The following is a 15,113-nucleotide window of genomic DNA, read 5'->3' as shown; positions in this document are numbered from 1 at the left end:
ACACAATCATAACTTAAGTCTTTTGCTTGCAGAACTTAAGTTCCACGTTCCGGCGGTCAAATGAAGAGATGGACCGCTGCTGTTTGGTGAGAGAGTCACTCATTAAATCTCAAAACTTGCCTGTCTGATTCATTCTATCTCTATTGGTATTTTATTGGCTGTGTTCTGTTCATTATTTTTTCCTGGCGTAATCCCTGTAAATGTAAATATGTTTCTTACAAAGATGTATTGAGACAGAGCAAGAACATCAAAAGCAATACAGTCTTTAAAATGAGTTAGATTTGTTTAGGCAGTTTATTCAACTGGGGCCCAGTATGTTAAGTGTTGCACCGCCACTGCTCTCCAAATCTCTGCTGTGTCCAGATCGCACAACTGGTGCCTGTGATCCATGGGTCAAGCCAGAGTGTGCGCATGCGCGACGATCATTCCGATGTGATGTGGGCCTCGAAGATTCATCAAACGTACTGTGAAGTCCAATGCTGGAACCTGATTTACAATGACTGACAGTGACAAAGACGACCTGCTGCGGCTGAAGACCGAATTGCATGAGTGACTCAATATAATTTGTCCCAGTCCATCTGTTGCCGATCAATGGGAAGTTAATAGATTTCGAAGCTGAGCGCTACAATTTCTTTTAAGTGTGTGGCCTGCAAGAGAAAGGACCGAGGAGTTGACAAATTGAATGGCTCACATTTGCCTCTCCTTGAGCAGAAAATTGATCTTATGTTCTCACACGTGATGTCACAGGACCTCAACTGACTGATTTACCAGCTCACACATTATGTCTCCAACAAAGAAAGAACTAGCTGACCAAGGAGAACGATTGAAGAAAGTCATTTAATACATATCCGATATAGGAGTTCTAAGAGCCGGAAGCTTTAAAAGATTGTCCCGCACAAGTTCATCTGCTCTGTTTCCAAATAAAGCTATTCCTTTTAGAATTACTGCAGTAACGCTGGCCCACATTTTTTATTTGTTTGAAGGAGCAAATGGCCGAACAACTTTAGAAGATTTTCCTTTGTCTGCCATCTATTACTGCAGAATTACTGATGGAGAGCAGCAAACCAAGGCTGCTTCTGTTTGCAATGCTCTGAAACCAATTCAACAAGCACAATGAAATGATGTTTGCCTGTTTCTACAGTTGAGCTTGTCCCAGAGGTCTATTTCACTCAATGGCTTCTGTGAGGAGTCTTCATTTAAGCTCAATAAAGCGCCATTGAAGATCATTTTGTGTAGTACGGTGAACATTTTAGGGCATCCTCTGGTCTCAGAGTGAGGTATCAGGTTTCAGGAATACCTCCCTCATTTGTCAGACAAAACTGCCGCAGGCTTCAAAATAAAGACAAAATGGCTTCAGGCCATTGTCGGTACCAAATCGGTCGGCTTGTGGAATGTGTCCTACCTGCCGCGGGAAGACATAACATCCGGCATCAACGATGGGGTTTTCAATGAGGCGATGTTTGATGTATGCTTTCGTCCATACAGAATCAGTCCTACTACTTCCTGGTTTAACGAGAGAGGTGTCACGATTGGCTGACATTTCCAGGTTATTGTTTGGTGGCGGGGTGAAAACTCCTACATTGATTTTTATTGACCGCTCTTAAATGAATAAAAGTCTGCTGAGGAGTCGCTTCTGGTTTTGGTGCGATATCAAACGAAAGCAATAACTTGTACATGTCGGCCAATTGTAACACGTTGTTCGACGACATTTGTGCGAGTTCACAACGTCTTTTGAGGATGTATTATGTAGTAGAAAGTGTCATCAAATCCTTCATTTCTCCCGATTGTTACTGGCAGACGTGAAGTCGTCATTCCGCGGCAGGTAGGACACATTCCAGAAGACGACCAATTTGGTACCGGCCTAATGTCATTTTGTGTGACATCTTTATTTTGAAGCCTGGTGCTGGAAGACAGGTTTGTCTAAAACCTGATACCTTACACTGAGTCGTCCTACAATGTACAACGTGCAGGAAAGTACGGTAACTACTATGTAAATGAAGCGCATCATGTAGAAACCTGTGAAGAAAACCAAAGGCTCTTTTGGCCTGGATGCTGTTCCAGCTGTGTTGTGCTCCACTCACAGGCCATGAGCATCTATTACACTACTATTCTTAAAACTCCTTGGTAGGCGCACAAGCCCATCAGAATGATTGACAGACGCAGGAGTTGGAATCCAGATTGGCATGCTGTTTGTGTCTTGTCCGTTATCTGCTCTTTCTCCATGAATGCCAATTTTCCACAGTTGTGAGCCAAGAACCTGCTTGTCTGCTGTGTTGTCGCCGCAGCTGACACACTTCAGAATCACTAAAAAATTGAACCTGACACTTGAGGTCTTGAATCTACCAGACTCAAATACATATATTACATGAATGACAACAATTAAATTGTCGGTCATGACATGACAAGTCAACATAAATTTCAGATTGTTGGCACATAACATATGAAGACACAATGGGTGCGTTCCAATTCCTTCCTTAATCCTCAACCTCAGTCCCCATAAATGTGCTTTATTGCGAGGAGCAAGGACTGTCCCAATGCTTAGGAAGTTACATGTAGGAACAAGATTGAGGAACGTGGCTTCCTCAGTATTGAGGAACTCGGTGACGTCCCTCGGTATTAAGGAATACCCAGAATCCTTTGTGTAGTATCAAAGACGCCGTTGAAAACAAAGAGAGCTACAAATGTGTTTTCTTTGTTAATGGAGATATAAAAGACAAAAGACATAAACACAGCTACAGGCAGCATTGTGACTGATCGTGTAAATTTCTTCTTCTTCTGAATTGACGAACCGCCACTTTGTTGTAATGCTGCCCCCAACAGGCTAAGGATGTCCCTGCAACTAACAAAATCAAACAAAATCTGCCTTTACCCTTTGTTTTATAGAATGAGGTTGGGGGATTAAGGTTGAGGATTAAGGAAGGAATAGGAATTCACCTAAAATATCTACTTTAAAAAGCGTGTGATAAACATACGAATTTACATTTCTTGCCCCTGAATATGATGAATTGTCTATAAAATAAAACACACCGTTTTCCCCCAAACCATGGCACGCTGTCTAAATAACTGCCTTGTTGTGTTACACGTGACATAGAGCAGGCAAAGTAGCTCAGCTGAATCCGTTCTCCTGCAGTTTACCATGAAAACGACAGAGCTCTTCAGGGAAAGCAAATGCTGTTTCTGGCCTCATGGTGTGATTCACTTGCTTACTGGTGATACACTACATCCAATCATTTGTTCAAGCTGTTAATACCGTAAGTGAATGACCATATCCTGGCTGCAGGTGAAATCACTCTGTGAGCTTCTCCTCTGGGTGTTGTTTTCTTCTTCAACATGTAACCTGTGATACTGACCATTGATTTTCCGGGGCTTAATAAGATAAAACGAACTTCCTTCCTACACTATTATCTGGTTGACGGCCTAGATAGCCTTGCACTTTGAGCTCAAGGTTTTGCATTTTGGACAAACTAAATTGAAGTCATTTTTAAGCTCAGGGACGTCCCTCTGCTTTAATAGCTATTTTTTTCCTGCTGCTATCCTGCTGATTTTCAGCCCACGTTATGGAGGACTGCACAACTTTAGGGTTTGAGTGTTGCAGGACATGTGTGCCAGGTGTAAGACAGTATTGAGGTGTGCTGCAGGTGTAACAGAGGGGTTCAAGGTGGAGGTGAGACTGAGCCCCTACTGGTGATGGACAGCTTGACAGGTGAGGTGAGACCAGAAACCCCTGGGACAACGATGTTTGCAGATGACATTGTGATCTGTGGTGAGAGCAGTGAGCTAGTGGAAGATTAGGTTAGCTGTAGTAAGACGGAATACATATGTGTGAATGAGAGGGACCCAGGTGGACAGGTGAAGTTACAGGATGTAGAGATAAAGAAGGTGTAGGATTTAGGCTCAACTGTCCAGAGCAATGGAGAGTGTGAGAAAGAGGTGAAGAAGCGGGTGCAGGCGGGATGGAATAATTGGAGAAAAGTGTCAGGTGTGATGTGTGACAAAAGGGTGTCGGATGAAAGGGGAGGTGTCAGGCCAGCAATGTTGTGTGGTTTGGAAACAGTGGCACTGAGGAAAAGACAGGAGGCAGAGCTGGAGGTAGCAGAGATGAAGATACTGAGGTTCTCTCTGGGAGTGAGCAGGATGGATAGGATGAGGAAGCAGTAGATCAGAGGGACAGCACATGTCAGGTGTTTAGGAGACAAAGTCAGAGAGGCGAGATGGAGAGGGTTTGGACATGTACAGAGGAGAGATAACCAGTACATTGGTAGGAAGATGTTGAGGTTGGAACAGGCAGAAGGTGGAGAGGAAGGCCAAAGAGGAGATTTATGGAAGTGGTGAAGGAGGACAGGTTTGAGAGAAGAGGAAGCAGAGGACAGGGTGAGATGGGGGAAGATGATCCGCTGTGGAGACCCCTGAAGGGAGAAGCCCGAAGAGAAAGAAGATTGTTGAGGAGGCGAAAATTACAATATATCAGTGGGTTCCTCTCTTTTTTAACCGACTAAAGAACCTATGAAAATCCAACCTACATCCCGAGCAATTGCTGCTCCTACCTGAGAATCGAATTATCTGCTTGTCTCATGGTTGTAGATCCGAACCAGAAACAGCTTTATTTGTCATGTATAGTTTGTAACATGCCAGGATTTTTTCTCCAGCTGATGGCGATTCTTTTTAAAGCAACAAGCATACTGACGGATTTCACAGTCTGAAGTTTGGAAATCTCAAAAGTGGCGAGCCAGAATGGGCTAAACAGAGGTGTTTGGCTGAAACAAATACAAATGGGGAGACCTAAGAAATGCTTTCCATTCACCTTGAACATTGAAGTGTATATGTGGGTCCATCGTGAGTATTGAAATCTACATGTGCTTGAGCTACGGTGCCTCTTGATGACAGCTCTAGACATTATGATGCGCCCTACACTCATGCTGCCAATTGTCATGCAAACTAAGTGGTCTGACCAGTCAACTTTTAATTGTCTAGATCTGCCTTGGTGTTTGAGGGAGGGTGCAGAGACTCAGAGCCCCTGAAGGCTTTTGTTCTACTGATGGAAAACCATTAGTGCAAGTGGATTTATTGACTTTTCAACTACAAATTACCTCCTCTGTGTTCGCTGCAGTAATGACTCTTCACTCAGTCTGCTGCTGACTGATGGCCGGGTGAGAAAACACAGCTTATTCCTGTTAGATTAAAGGTATTTAAAGGTTGTCGACTGAGGCTTATTACAAGAATTTTCAACAGATGTCTGCTGCCTTGAAATCCAAGATATTTAAATGAATGCATTCTCCCTAATCCTCCATCAAACTCGCCCTTTAGCAGACTGCATCTCTGCAGAGTGAGTTGCATTCCTAAAACACCTCAATAAGAGAAGGCGAGAGCCAGGTACGGAGTGGACCATGTGCGCCTCGGATTGTCCAAAGTGAAGAATGACATTCCTTCGACTACTTCTGATGGAGTGCTCAGCACTGTGCTTGGAAAAATAGATTGTGTTTTGCTCATTGATCATATCATGTATTTGAGCACTAAGAAAATCTCTCGATATTTACTGAACAATACATCAACCAATCAATCAATGACCATGAACAAAAGAAAAAAAATAATGGGGAATTGTAAATGATTGCAAATACATTTTTCAGACAAAAGACAAAATGTGACTGTGACATTTTAACAATTATATTAGTACAGAATTAGTTGTTACTTGATGTCCCCATACTTTCTTTTGGAGGCCTCCTAAAATGTAAGTGATGGGAAGATATTCCTCCCATGAGCTGCACCCCATCTCATTCATCTGCCATCTTGCTTTTCACTTGAAAGTGCTGGCCAATGGGAAGCAGTGTACGGCATGAGAGTATAGTTTCCAGAGTTGCCACACCACTGTGACATCAAGACTCATTGTTATAGAAGGACACAGCTTTTGAAATGCATGACAGAGTGAAAGGGACAACTGTGCTTTTTTTCTCTACTCCAGTTTCACATGCTATTACAGTATACTAACAGAGTAGCTTTGCATAAAACTAAAATGTATGGCCATCACACTTGAAACTGTCCATTTTACATTCTGGTTTCACACTGTGGCGTAATGTTTGTATTTAGTAGTTGTAGTAGTTACACTGTGGTACTCCTTCTCATCTAGAGTTACGCTACACGTGTCTATTTTGAGAGAATTCTCAAGATGTGTAATCAATACGTTGAAGCATCACAATAGGGATAATGCATGTACTGTGATGACACCAATGAGAATAATTCACAAATATAGCTGAGGGTTATCAGTTTTAGTAGAAACAATTGTTATATACTGGACAGAGCCTTTAGGAAGAATTGCCAAACTTGTACCGTACTGCCATGCAGCATATCAGTGTAATTGTTTTACAGAACAAATTAGCAAGAGGCAACATCAGACAAAATAATAATAATAATAATAATAATAAAGTAACTTTTACCTGTGGAGAAAGTACTCAGCATTACTGTAGTTCATAGTAGTACTGGCTAATACTGGCGACGTCTCCATCCTTAACCATGTCTGCTCCAGTTGTGATGTTCATCTCTCTCGAGGGGGGTGAACGCCTGAGAGCACGGAAAAAGTGTTGGTAACTTTCGTTTCATATCTTCTGTCCTTTTTATCTCCTCTTTAATATTTGTGTTTGAGCCGAGAAACCGCCAAGCGGACCTCCTCTGATGATGGATGTCCGAATGGGCGCATTTCCATGAAAGAGCTCAATGCACACTCAGAAGTTTCCCAACACTTTCCAACCGTGTTTGTGTGTGTTCCCGGTGCAGTGGGTTACAGGAGGCAAAAAACTGTCACTGAGTTGTTTTTCATCATTATCCAGTCTCAGTGTGCAGAACCTGTTCAATGATTATGTTGTGATGTATGGCATATGGAAATCACAAATGTTTCCGAGTGGACACGCCGCATATACCTGCGTGTCACATGGACTACACCACGTGTTTAACCTGGAGCATTATGCATTCACTGAAGCATTAAGAGCAATTGTTAACATGTTGGTAAGACGCATTAATGTGTTATGTAAATATGCATGATGATGAAAGGCTTCATCAAGCTGAAATATTATGCTGTCATTGTGATGGCCTGCTGTCAAGAGTGAACTGGCCAGCGTGGACGGTTAAGCTAGTCATATTACAAGTTTAGTTTGAGGTAAATCAGGTAAATCTCTCTCTCTCTCTTCTTTTTGAGGAGATGCTGCAGGCTACTGCAGGCTTGGTGGAGGTACTATATCCCAGCGTCTGCCTCGGGATGCTTTAGCGTATTCCCACCCGAAAGTACACCAAGAGTCTGTCGACATATGCATCACTGAGATCTATCTGGATCATATTAATAAATGAATTACAAGCTTATTTGCTGGTAATGATCAGTAGTTTATGGCATTTAGTGTGAACATTAATGGACTCATCAGTGCATAGATTTTATTTTGTCCAGTGTTTTTTTTTGCAGTTGATTTATCATTTCATATTTGAATCATACTGAATGCATTTATCATGGCTTGACTTTTGTGACATGAGCTCACAGTCATCAACATAAATGCAGTGGTTCCAAAAATCACTAATATCATAATAGTTATTTCTGTGGTTCAGTTTTCAGCCTCAGTTGCCTCATTTTCAGTTTCGCCTGAGCGTTTTCACCTGGGTGCATCTCTAAATTTTAACACAGGTTTTATCTTCCACAGTTCACAATACAGATTATTTGTCCAAAATAATGTGTCTATTGTTAGCTCTCCTGTGAAAGACTCAATGTTCTATCACCTGAGGTCAGTTGATAATCTCATCTAAGACTGAAGAATGAAAATGAATTATTGAGGTCACAAATTTCCATTGGATACTAGCTGCATGTTAACCACAGTTAAATACTGACAAATTGAAAGATGTCGAACAAATCCAGCATTGGGGTTGAGTGTGGAAGCTGCCTGGGCGACAGAGCAGCTGCAGGGTGAACCAGTAGCCAGTGTAAACAGATCTAAGGGGGGATTTAAATAATCTAAAATGCCTGGCTTGAAATCCACAGCTCAGATGGACAATTCAGCCCCCTGGAGGTTTGCTGATCAAAGAGAAAGGCCTCAATGGACGCCTTTCTCCTGAGGACTTGATAACGTATGTTGCCTGTGATCCATGTGACTGAAATGTTCACGTGTGTCTGTGTCGTGATTCAGAACATTGCGATCTGTTGGGCTGTTTCAAAATGTCATGTTGTTATCACTTATAGAGTAATTAATGTAAAGTTAATTTCAGCAACTGCAGCTGCTCTCCAGCTCAACTGAGAATAGAGTGATGTGCTTCAGCACTTTACTCATGGAGGACCTCAGTCCTGTCTCAACTCATGGCATCTTTGGACATGACTTGTTTCTTGTGAGGCAGAAATGAGTGTAAAGTGATTCTATTAGTACAAAACATTTGAGGTTTGAGTCTGAACAAGTTATAGATGAAAGCAAATGCTCCGTCTTACCAGTGAAATGTCTGAAAGCAACTTACATTCAAAAGATCCTCAGTCCTGTGGTGTAATATATTGGCGACAGGAAAGTGGACTTTTGTGTCATTCAATGGTGTAAAAACTAGTGGTGGAACTTTAACTGAGTTATGATGAATTAATGACAATATTATTATGATTAATTAATTACAACAAATTTAATTTAATTTAATTGAACAGTTTGCTCTCCAGACAACAGGGAACCTTTGTCAGTGCAGGAGTTCCTGGTCCACTGATCACACTGATGCACAAGACACGTGGCAGCTAGGATGAGAACAACAACAACAAACATGGAGGAATCCCTGAACAAAAGCAAACAAAAGCATCTGTTTGCTTTGGTTCAGGGATGTGTTTCGCTACACAATGACCACGGTTTCCATTACACTGAATGTACTTGAAATTCTTTTAACATTGAAATTCTTATACAAATATTTTCAAGACATTAAAAGAGCTTTAGTTTAAATAAGGTGATATAAAACTTGACTACAGCCACCATCGTGATTTACTGTGCTGTTGTCAAACTGATGCAAAATAAACAATATTTTGTTGTTTAAATGTATGTATGGGTCCATCATTTGATTCAGTAATGTACCAAATTCATTCAAATTAAAAAATGTGGCTTCTTGGCGCAAAAATTCTTATGTCATTAAACTGCGATTAATTGATTCGCTGCCCACGGCATCGTGTGTGGAACCTGCGCTTCAATTAGAGTCGAAAAGTCTAATGCTCTAATGCAATGCTGAACGCTGCCTTTGGCATCATTGACGCAAAAGGCCACATTCCCAACATTAATATATTGATATACCCAAATGATAGCTAAGCTACAAAAATAATCATACATTGGAAAAAGTGCCGTCGGAAACTGCTGTCCAGTACCAAAGATCCCTAAAATAGTCCTCGATAAACATGACAAGCCGCAGGATTTATCGTCCCACATTCCCATCACCTTAGTTTATTTTACTTTGACAGTGTGTATAGACAGACTCACCCAGCCCCTCGCCCAATCAAAATAAATAAAATCACTACTAAAGGTATATATATATCAACATAGAGACTCAAACAGCTGCAACAATGTATTATTATGTAAACAAATAACACTTGAGATGATAAATGTTGGTGCATTTTCTCTCACATTCAAATTAATCCTCAGGTTGATTCCAGAGAATGACAGGAACGCCTCTTGTCGTCCTCAACATATTGATATCTTAAGTTCAGTATAAATCCTGTCCCTCTTTTCTGGACAGTGTTTCTTGGAAGATTATTTTTGCCATTTGAATATCCGCCAAAGTCACATACTGTACATGTAATTATTGGATTTTAAAAATAGTGAATTTCTATGATCCAATTTTTGGACGAAATAGAACGTTTCTGTGGCCCTGAGAACAAATCTTTTCAGAGTTGAAGTTCTGGTTTCTGTAATTGTATTCCCACACCTAACAACCAATTTGGACTCTGCATGTTCTTCATCAAGAGCACAATGAAAAGAGAATCTCTCCTAAAAAGCATTGAATGTTACATTGAGTGCGAGTGTTTTCCGTTAATCCTTGAAACACTGACAAACTTATTTGCCCTCTCAGTGTTCTGTTTTTGGCAGCAGCTGGCATCTTCGCGAAGAATAATTCTGTTGGAGGCCACTTGGGGACTGGCTCACTAAAATAGAAATTCCTGCGCATTAAAAGGCAGTAAATAGAATAAAAATGAGTCATTACATTTGGGGGCAGGGCTCTGATAACTTTTGTGAGACTGGAATTCGCGGAAAGTAAGTGCTGTGGATAGACAATTCTCTCTTCTTCACACATGAAATCTACTGCATTGTGCCTCGACGGTATGTATCTGTGCAGAGATCTACCCATTTCACATTTGCAGTGGCTCTGTCTGAACTCTTGATGCATATCTAATGCAATAATCACGCCAGTGGCGTCTATATGTTTCGACTAGTGATGGACTGAAGAGGCTTCATAAAAGATTTTTAGAGCTCAGTCGATGGCGCCCTTGGTTTGTGTGCTGAAGCAGACTTTAGAGCAGAGAGTGCCCTCTAGTGGACTGTGAAAAAAAGGAGACTGTTTCATGAAGCCTCATAAGCCCTTCACTACTCCACTCTGCTGAGCATTAATAACTCTGATGCTTTTTATGAGGCACACACAGCGGCCCTTCACTGTCTTTGTGTTGTCTGCGTCACCACATAACACAGCTTGAGCTATTTTCAAAACGAATACCATCCGGAGATGGATTCCATTTAAACTGCAGTCTCCTACTCCTCCTCCTACACTGTAGCTTTGACGACCCAATTTGAATCCTTGCCACTGCACCTACAGTGAAGATGTCGTAACCACATGGTGAGTAGTACAGTAGTACAGAGGCCTTTCAACAACACAGCATCCTAACATGCTTATGGGCTCCATTCGGACAATAGCTCCACTATATGACCTTCAGCCAACAGCCCACTTCACAACCCACGGGTGGCCTTAAGTACAGACGACATGAGAGCAGAAAGCAAAGGACCCAAGGATGAAGACAAACTGAGTCAGAGAACAGTAAAGCTAGAGAACAGGAAGTGAACACACATGAAATGTTGAGAATAAATATCTGGTTATCAAGGGGGTTGTGTTTTCAACAGTGTTGGTTTGTCTGTTTGTCTGTCAGTGTTCAATATTATTTGGAAAAGTTGTGGACAGATTTGGATGGAAGCTTCTGGGCTGGAGCTGCTTGGTGGAGGTTTGTGCTCCCTGAGAGTGTTTTTATTTTGGTACGTGCCTATCAGAGGTAATTCACTGGAAATTCTCATGAACTTCATCAGATCAAAAAACCCTTCCTAGTGATCCACAGAGCTACTGTAGCAACAGGCAAGATAAATAAACCAGGGCCGTTTTTTACTCAAGATGGCGGATCAGATTTATCAAGCCTGAGGCAGGATGACAGCTGCAGGGCGATACACACATGATGGCAAGCCTGAAAGTGAGAGCTTTTGAAAAATGACTGAGGATATAAACACAAGTACCACATAAAACATTTTGACTCTCTATCAGTAACATAGCTCCCTATCAGTTAACCACGATGTCAGTCGACAGGTGAAGTCATGAATTGCATGGCTGAAAATCATCCAATGTGAGATGACATTTACATTTTTTTTAAACTAAGTAATTCCTCGTTTTTGTGGTCATCATGCCACTGTACACATGGTTTGCTATGCCACTAATACGTGTGTGCATGCGCCACTATTACTCTTACAGCAATTCAGGAATCCCTGAAATGACAGACCTGTTGCAGCCTTTAAGGCTCCAGCGTTCGCGGTAACCCTCCTGCAGGGACTTCTAGTTGAAGCCTCAGGGGCGCAGGAAGAAGACACGTAGTTGGAGGACTTTTTTTGCCATCATAAACATGTTGTGCTTCTTCTTGTGTGCTACACAGCTAAGGAGGAGGTTTTGTCTTCTTTTTATTCGTCAACTATAACGTACATTCACTCAGCTTTATAACATTGGTGCGGTCTAGTCATCGTCTCATATTCGTGATGGGACAAAGAGGCGTTGACAAACAAATTTCGTCTTACTCTATTACCCTCATGGTTATTTTTAGCGCTGTTAAAAAAATGTCAATCTCAATTCATCGCACTAAAGCTGAGTTAACTTGCTTAATAGCAAATTCATCCGTTTTGTTCTAAATGTAACTTCAAGCAAGAGTTTATCAACACAACAGTGGCCATGAATAGGTTCTCAATGCAAACATGTACTACAACAACCCGACATAACAGACAGTGTCAAGAACATTCTTTAGCGGCACTGAAGAGGCTCAAACACCTGCTAAAAGCAGCACATTATCAGCGTTAATGATCCCTCTTGTGTCGATAAAACCTTTTAAGTGACATTTAGAAAAGATACAAAATGTTAACTCAGCCTTACTGCGATGAATTGAGATCCCAAATTTTACTTGAATTTCCACTGATTTCATTATTAAAGCTGCACTTTTCATCGCCTTTCAGTTGTTTTCGACTGCCCAGCACTATGTTCTCACCTCACTGTAATTTCATTACATTCGATGAGATTAGCTGACCTTTATTAGTCACACGGTGGAGTAATTTGACAACACATGGACGACTGACTAGTCCTTTTGTGTGAAGGTCAGCCACCACTTAATTACGGAGCGGAATAGAAAGGAGGGAACACCCTGCTGGCTAAAGCCAGTCTGCAGTGCATTTAAAAAAGCCTCACCTCCTGACACAGCTGCAGCACAGGCTGAGTAAATGCAATGTTTTTCTTACAGAAAGAACTGAAGTGCTGATGTGTGTTTGCATCTGTCCCATGTCTCCTGCTTCATTGCAGACTTTTCCATTTAGTGTGAGCATGTTATCACACATTCAAAACCAAGGTTGCCATTGTTTAGACCCCTATCAAGTATCCTTGTGTTAAAGAGCTGCGAAGCAGCTTCAGGAATAATTGCCTTCTCGGAGGATGGGTAAAACAGATTTCAAGCCTCACCAGTCTGCCTTGAATAATATTTCCCCAGCAGTTATACAGGCTTTATTTCAGGACATTAAATCATCACAGTCAAAATGTTTCCTATTTATTAAGACGGAACAGAGCAGTGTTGATAAACCCGCACGCGCATTATGTTGTTGCCACATGGTTTAATTCCTTCTGGGAGATTAAAATTAACAAGAATCACTGAATGCTTCTCACCTCCTACAGCAAAGTTAATCCCACAGGAATAAATCAACCTTCATTCTGAGCAGTGCGTTTAAACTGCTCATATCGTCTTGGCTGCCGTGCCGAAATTGGCTGGAGGCACTAAACCTTTGCTCTCCCTTGTTGTCATCAAAAGCCCATCATCATTGTGTGACTTTGTTCCTCTGCTGACAGCCTGCGGCAAACCGGCTTTGAATTAACCATGGTTTATATGCTAATCAATAATGGCGACGGAGAAGCAATTCAAGGTTCAATTCATCAACCAGGTCACAAAACTTTTGAAACAAATCTACAGGTTGATTTTTGAGTTCATTGCACAGTTGACGGACAATTCTGTGCACCATAAACGCTGCCTTTGAGTTGTAGATTTCCCACTTGTAACAACCTTCTCGTCTCTGCCTGTTGTTTGTTTCCACTTTGTCTTCCTTAAACAGACTGCTGGCCTCAACCACCTTTCCTATCCACTCTTTTCTACTGTGACACATGCAGTCACCGACAAAAAAGAAGTGCTGCTTGCATTTAGCCCCACACTGACCTATCAGCCGCATCGGCCCAGCAACCACCCTTTTGATGGAAAACATGGATTATTTGCTTCCTACTCTTTGTCCCATATGGAACGCCAGGCTTCCTAGAGCACTTCCCATGACAAGCCATCCCTAGCAGTTAACACAGTTTTAATACAAATAACAAACAATACACAAACAATAAGCAGAACAGAAGTTGACGACACCAGAAGCGGAGCGCGGAGGACAAACATGAAAGGAGGGGATAAAGCAGAAACAGAAGGCAGGTGTAAGAAATACAAGCCTGAAAACGGAGACTACTGAGAAGCACACTCGGATATAACCCTCACGAGGCTAATACGGACTAAGGACGCTCAGTCGTGGTTAAACACACACACCACCCCAAGGAAATAAATACCACAACGGTAGAACTAAAAAAGCGAGTAAACAAACACTCACACACAGTCAATCGTGGAGGAGAGAGAAGAGCGAGAGACAGGCGAGACAGCGAGGAGTAGAACGCGGAGTAAACAGAGAATATAAACAGAGCCACTAGTGAACGGATCAAACAAGAGAGGACTTACTATCAGACACGAACATCTAGCAAATCAGACTGGAACTCCATGGTAGATGTCCTCGCTGGTGATGATTAACGGAATGAGTTCCAGCTGTGCTGCCATAAAGCTGGAGGGAGCTACATACCAAACAGGAAAACTGGAAGTTACAAAACAAAAACACGGACAAGACACGGAACCTATCACTCTGCGTCATTAGGTCTGTTTTGACACTCACTAGCTCTCACAACAGCATATATGCAGACTCAAGTCTGCGACTTGGGACTCCTGACGCACTTAAGTTGCACCTATCAGTGACTTGAGACTTGAGGGCAAAAGACTTTGCCCAGACTTTTGACATGTGAGTCGTGTATAACAAGCAGTTTTGTGTGTTTACATTCAGATCTGCTTCCCCCTGACACTGTTTCCCCTTCTCCGACTGTCAAGGAGCTGCTTTAGAGCCAAAGTACGAAGCTTTTGATGCCAATGCCACCATGAAGTTAAAGTTCTTTAACAGAAGAATACAGTTCTAAAAACGTAACATACGTCATGAGAGAAAACACTGCTCAGTTTTTCCGGTATTTCAACACACACATGTCGTAGCCTATGATGGAGTCCATCATTCTGTGGTCTATTCTTTGGGACTCAAACCTTGATGTGAATGTATAGACTCTCCAGTTTGTGTGGCCCTTCCTTATTTCCTAGAAGAACGACTCCTCTTTCACAAAGAAGTCTCATCACCATGGCAACATTACAATCTTTGGCAGTCGTTGGTGGTGAAGACTGTTGAGTTGCTTCCTAATCGTTTTATTGAGCGAATAACGCTGAACCATGGGACATGAACATTTAGAAATGTTCTCTGAATTTCTGTCCTCTTCTTCAATGACACCTGATGAAGTCCAGAGAGTCA

At 41.8% G+C, this 15,113-nt stretch overlaps 1 long non-coding RNA gene across 1 annotated transcript in view; it reads right to left on the bottom strand.

Annotated features, from left to right (window-relative positions):
- LOC128756278 (uncharacterized) overlaps positions 1 to 13,246 on the bottom strand; it is a 31,366-nt gene extending 18,120 nt beyond the window's left edge. The window contains exons 1-2 of the long non-coding RNA XR_008414210.1: positions 13,141 to 13,246; positions 6,429 to 6,552 (exon numbers count right to left, since the gene is read on the bottom strand). This is a non-coding gene — a long non-coding RNA (uncharacterized LOC128756278). The remainder of the gene's footprint in view (positions 1 to 6,428; positions 6,553 to 13,140) is intronic.
- Positions 13,247 to 15,113: the final 1,867 nt, after the last annotated feature.

This window comes from Synchiropus splendidus, chromosome 3, assembly GCF_027744825.2.
Source record: "Synchiropus splendidus isolate RoL2022-P1 chromosome 3, RoL_Sspl_1.0, whole genome shotgun sequence".
Classification (NCBI taxonomy): domain Eukaryota; kingdom Metazoa; phylum Chordata; class Actinopteri; order Syngnathiformes; family Callionymidae; genus Synchiropus; species Synchiropus splendidus.
The sequence above is the reverse complement of the archived record's forward strand: the minus strand, read 5'-3'. Positions and strand labels throughout refer to the sequence as shown.